Raw genomic sequence first — 6,525 nt, 5'->3', positions numbered from 1 at the left:
TGGACTTTTCAAATTTTTTTTATGCTTGTTCTTAATACATTAAAGTGTTATTATAAGTAATAATAATCATATGTGTTGGGATATTTCAATGAATTCATATGTGTTGGATTTCAAAAAAAAAAAATTATAATTGTTCTTAATGCATTAAAGTGTTATTATAAGAATAAGACTTGGGAGTTGAGAGAAGTTAATAAATGTTAAGATTTTTTATATTTTGATAATAATCATATATGTTACACTTTTCAGGAATTTTTTTTTATGCTTGTTCTTAATACATTAAAGTGTTATTATAAAGGATAATAATCATATGTGTTGAGACTTTTCAATGAATTCATATATGTTGAATTTCAAATAATTTTTTTTTATGGTTGTTCTTAATGCATTAAAGTGTTATTATGATGATAAAACTTGGAAGTTAAGAGAAGTTAACAAATGTTAAGATTTTTTTTTTAAATCAAAAAATTAAGAAATTTAGATTGAGAGATTGGAGCTCCCACAAGGCTTGGGATTAAAAATTCCCTTTTACTTAATATGTAGTATAGATAATTATCTATATATGTGAATTGTGATTTTTAAATGTCTTTTTTTTTTAAATGTCTTTTTTTTTTTTCGTTTTTATATTATATTAAAGTTTAATATTTTAATAATAATCATATGTGTTGGACTTTTCAAAGAATTAAATGTCTTTTTTTTATTATATTATATTAAAGTTTAATATTTTGATGATAATCATATGAGTTGGACTTTTCAAGAATTTTTTTATATGCTTGTTCTTAATGCATTAAAGTGTTATTATGAGGGATAACAATCATATGTGTTGGGACTTTTTAAAGAATTCATGTGTTGGATTTCAAAGAATTTTTTTTATACTTGTTCTTAATGCATTAAAGTATTACTATGAGGGTAAGACTTGGGGGTTGGGAGAAGTTAATAAATGCAAAGGTTTTTTTTAAAAAAAAAAAAATCAAAAAATCAAGAAATTTAGATTGGGAGATTGGAGCTCCCACAAGACTTAGGGTTAAAAACTCTCTTTTGTTTAATATATAGTATAGATATCTCAAGGGATGTGAGCGTAATTTATCCAAGATTTAAAACAAAGATTTGTAATCTTTATATTTTTAATCATTCATTATGAATTAAAGATCTTCAATTTATTTAAAAAATAAAAGGCTTTAGATCTAGAGAGCAGTCAAAACTGAATCGGGATCCTCCCTTGTACTCCCTCCTTGCAGGGTTTTTGGGCCAACTTTTAGGCTCAATTTTGATAATCCGAACTGTTCATATTTTAAGATTTATTCAGTGTATCATACCTGTAAAAAATCAAGTCGATCAAATATCAGAAAGTATGTGTTTTCGAAAACTATTTATTAAATTCTTTAAAAAAATAGTTTTTAGTTTGATTTTTCTGAACACATGCTTTCTAATATCTGATTAACTTGATTTTTTACAGTTATGATATAGTGAATAAATCTTAAAATATGAACGATTCGAATTATTTAAATTAGGCCTAAAAATAGGTTCGAAAACCCTACAAGAAAAGAGTACAAGGAGAGAATCTGTGCTTATCAAAAACTTGCCAAAATTGGTGGTAGTGCACCAATGGAAAAGTGAAGTGGTTATAGCAAAGTACAAGTGCTGTGCAGATGGTAAACGTTTGACCCTTCAGATTCACATAAAGATGATTTTCTTTTTTCTGATCTTCTACGTCTCGCTGTCCAAGTGCTCATAATAAAAGTAAATAATTTCCATAGAAAGTGCAGAGATTCTTGGAAAAATGTATTTATCATTTACACCCCTCTTATTTGTATATATTACATAAATCTCCCATAAAATTCTATATTTGCAAAAATACGCTGCCTTTTGCCAAGCTCCTTTCATATAGTTTTGATCCATCTGTCCCATCTCTCATCTATGTGGTCTTTTGGCAACATACTAAAAAATTGCGTTTGCAGCTTCGTTCTAGAAAGATACATTGACTCTTTTAGTAAAAAATCATTTGGCAACGTGAAAAAAGTTACATATAAAATTATAATTGTAACTTTTATATTATTTAGGATTATATATGGATGAAAATGTAATTTTTTTAAAATTAGGTAAGATAGTTTAGTCATTTTATTGTTATGTGATATCATAAATAAATGTTAATAAAAAAAGGCAAAAAATAATTTTTTACCAACTTTTCAAATTACTTTTTAAAAAAATAAAAAAAACTTGATAAAAAATCAAAAACTAACTTTTGATCACATTCTCAAAACACAATCGTGCTACGTAGCTCGAATTGAAAGCCCCCCGAATCGCCCGAAATTCCAAAACAAAGTTGTTTTGGGATTGTTTTTTTTTTTCCTTTTTTCCTTCTTGTTTGTCTGAAGAAGAAGAAGAATGAGAGAAGAAGAAGAAGAAGGAGTCATCAACGACATCTTCTTCATCACATCATCATCAGCCAACATTTTTTTTCCCCCATTCAGATCTGGATTTAGATCTTGATCTACTAGGAAAAAAATAAATAAAATCAACAACAACATCTTCATCAGCATCACCATCATCAACACATCATCTTCATCTTCATCATTGTAAATCATAAAGCATAATAATGCAGCGGATAAAATATCAGAATCATACCTTGTAGCGAAGAACCTTCGTGGGTAAATCACGTGCTTCCTGAATCTGATCAACCCAGCAATGGAGTGATATTACAATAGTGAATATCACCTACACAAATCACAGTGCAAAATGGCTTGATCGTTGTTTAATGGGAGAGAGTCAGAGAAATAGTTTGGAAAAAAAGGTTATGGCTTGATCGTTGTTTAATGGGAGAGAGTCAGAGAAATAGTTTGGAAAAAAAGGTTATGGGTAAAAACCACATAACGCATATCTATACGTATCTGTTCTATTAAATATATTATATATAAAACATATTAATCAGATATAACAACCAATATCTATCTATCCATATCTATTGATATGATAGATATAGATATCCTGAATGGTTATCCAAATAAGTTTTGAATTCAAATTCAAACTTACATGAATAAGGTTCAAAAGGTTCAAAGGGTCATGTTACATGGGCGCCCAATTTCTAACAATCATCAACACATCAGAGCCAGAAATCGCAAGGGTGAGCATCCAACGGCGCACCCTCCATCACCGTCACTCGCACTGCCATCGCCATAGCCGTCTCTATCTCTCTGTTTCCCTTCTCCCCTCTCCTCTTCTCTCTTTCTCCCTCTCTCCTCTCATTCCTTCTGTTTCTCCCTCTATTTCTCCCTCTCTCTTCCTCAGTTTCAGACAAAAGGAGAAAAAAAAAATAACTATCCAAAACGACATCATTTTAGACAGTCGAGAAATTCGGAAGGAAAAATTTTCGAGCTACAAAATATTTCTCAAACACTTATGTGTGACGTAGATAATAAGGACAATATCTTACTTGGAGTGTTATCCAAAAGGGAAATAATTTACGCCAAAGGAGCTTGTTTGGCCTAAACATCAATAACTAGTCAACGAAAACTGCAATTATGATAGTTCGAGTGTAGAACTAAAATTGTATACTATAGGAAATAATATTTTATTTATTTATGCGTTTTTATTGAGAACCCTTATGAAGATTTAAATGATTTAAAATAAAAATATATTTTAAAATGCTCAATCATGCATTCAACTCAAGTAACTAAATATGATAAATATGAGAGTATATGGCCCAAACATCAATAACTAGTCAAAGAAAACTGCAAATATGATATATAATAGTTTGAGTGTAGAACTAAAATTGTATACTAAAGGAAACAATATTTTGTTTATTTATGCGTTTTTATTGAGAATCCTTATGAAGATTTAAATGATTTAAAATAAAAATATATTTTAAAATGCTCAATCATGCATTCAACTCAAGTAATTAAATATGATAAAAATGAAAAGTATAGAAAGTGAAGTGAAATAAAAAATAAATAAATAATAATTTACCATATGCATTTGGGTAAGATGAGAATTTAGGATTTTTTTTTTATATTTATAATTATGAAATTACCGTTAACTTGTTTACTTGAATTACACATTATTTATCAACTTTGACATTTTCATTAAATCATTCACCATGCATCGATCGAATATGAAATATTAGAATGATATATCATGAATGAAGTAGGCTATTATTATTGATTTACGCTTTTTGAGTTATGTTGGTAAACTAAGGTCAAGTTTGGCTATCCTAAATAAGTACACACTTTTTATCTTTTTATCTTTTTTTTCATCACATCATCTCTCTACTTTTCTACCCATCTTTTCGTAAAAAGATAAAAAGTACACTTATTTAGGTCATCCCAAACAACCCCTAATTGTTGGGCAATAAGCTAAGTAGTGAGAAATGATATTAGAGCTCTGATTGTTTAGAAAGTGAGATCATGAGTTGGTTTATATGCAGAATTGGGTCACTAATTTAGAAATTAATTAAAAATATTTTGAGTTAAATTTAGCACAAGATTTGATTTGATTTGATTTTTTTTTTTTTTGATAATAAAGTTAGCTCCCCAAAAGAGATAATTTGTGAAATCTAAGACCTCATTTGAGAAGATAATGCTCCGTTTGGTAAGCCTATTAAAATATAGTTCCACCTATTGATCTGAGTGTATTATTTGTTTTGAGCCTTAAAATCATAATTCTACACCCATTTCTCAAAACTCAATTCAAAAAATAATCATGTTTTTTCAAAACTCATAACCAAACACATAATTTAAAACTCTTTTCAAAACTCAATTCAAATCAATATTTTAATGTTTTAAATATTTCAAATATATTTTAATTTTGTTAAGATTTTAAATATTTTAATATTTAAATATGTTACGATTTTTTAATTTTTTTAATTTTTAAAAATATTTTTAAATATTTTAATTTCAAAATATTACGATTTTAATTTTTTAAATTTTAAAATATTTTATAAAAATAAATTCAAGCTCTATTTTATAAAAATATTTTTAAATATTTTAATTTTTTTGTTATGTATTTGGCTATGATTTGAGTGTAGAGTTGTGAAAGTAGTATGGAGTTTCGAGTTATGTGTTTGGTTATGAGTTTTAAAAATAATTTCTTAATTGAGTTTTGTTTTATGTGTTCGCTTACGATTTGAGTGTAGAGTTGTTTTTAAATTTAAAATATTAACATTTTAAATTATTTAAATTTTTTGAATATTTAAATTATTTAAATTTTTACGATTTAAATTTTTTGAATATTTATTTAAATTTTTTACTTATTAAATTTTTTAGATTATTTAATTATTTAAATATTTATGATTTAAATTTTTTGAATATTTATTTTGAAAAAAAATTATTTCCTTTGTAGTATTTTTAATTTAAAATTAATTAATGTTATTTTCTGTTAATAATAAATTTTTTTAATTGAATTTTAAAAAGAGTTTGGTTATGAGTGTTGATCAAAATTTTCAATAGTGTAAAAGTAGTGTGTTTTGTTATGAATTATAACAATTTGAATTAAGTTTTGAAAACTCTTTCCAAAACTCATAACTAAACAAATTTTCTTACTTCACATGTCAAATCAAACTTTTAAAACTCAATTCCATACTCAATTCAACACTTTATTTAAAAACCATAACCAAACAAATTTTCTATACTCAAATCATAATTCCATAACTCACAAATTCAAAATACAACTCATTCTCTCAAATCATATTTACAAAACTCTACCAAACGCAACCTAAATTTTTAGCCAAAAAATTATTATAAATTGTCATATTATTTTTTTAAAATATTTTTTTTCTTGGTTTTTGGTAAAAAATGAGTCATGTTTGGTTTAATTTCTAAAATAAATTTTTGAAAAGCAAATCAAACAAAGTGAAAGATCAATTCCTAAACAACCTCTAAATCATTTTTTAATTTTGACAAAGGCCTATTTTGGTAACTAAAAAAAAAAAAACAAATTATTGATTTATTAGTTTATTTAAATTATATCACTTCTTTACTTTTTTTTTTTTTTTTAATATATTTTTTCAAAAAAAAGTTAATAGGTTAAAAAAAAAAAACTTTCTAAAATACGCTAAACTCTTTAACTTGATCATTAGAATTGCTTTGATGTGAAATGAATGGTTGTCTCTATCTCTCAAGTATTTCTCAAATATTCAAATGCCTTGCAACCAAATATCTGTGGCATATTTTAAGGATGGAAAATGTCTCGTAGCTCAAATTTTGTGGCTCAAAAGTGGCTCAAATGGCCAAAACGACGTCGTTTTAGCTATTTTTATGTTGTTCTGTACTCTAAACGACGTCGTTTTGGCCATTTGAGCAACTTTTGAGCCACAAAATTTGAGCTACGTAGCATTGTCGTTTAAGGATACTTAGGCCTCGTTTGACAAGTAATTTTTTTTAATTAAAAAATTTAAAAAATATTAAAAAAATAAAAAAATCAACAATTCATATTAAAAAGTCAAAAATTTCATTTTCTCTTTACTTTTTATATATTTTTTTGTAAAAAGTAAAAAAATTATTCCAAACATACTAATTTTTTTTACATAACATTTTAGCT

This window comes from Camellia sinensis, chromosome 11 (assembly GCF_055761805.1).
Source record: "Camellia sinensis isolate YWXY chromosome 11, ASM5576180v1, whole genome shotgun sequence".
NCBI lineage: Eukaryota > Viridiplantae > Streptophyta > Magnoliopsida > Ericales > Theaceae > Camellia > Camellia sinensis.
The sequence above is the reverse complement of the archived record's forward strand: the minus strand, read 5'-3'. Positions refer to the sequence as shown.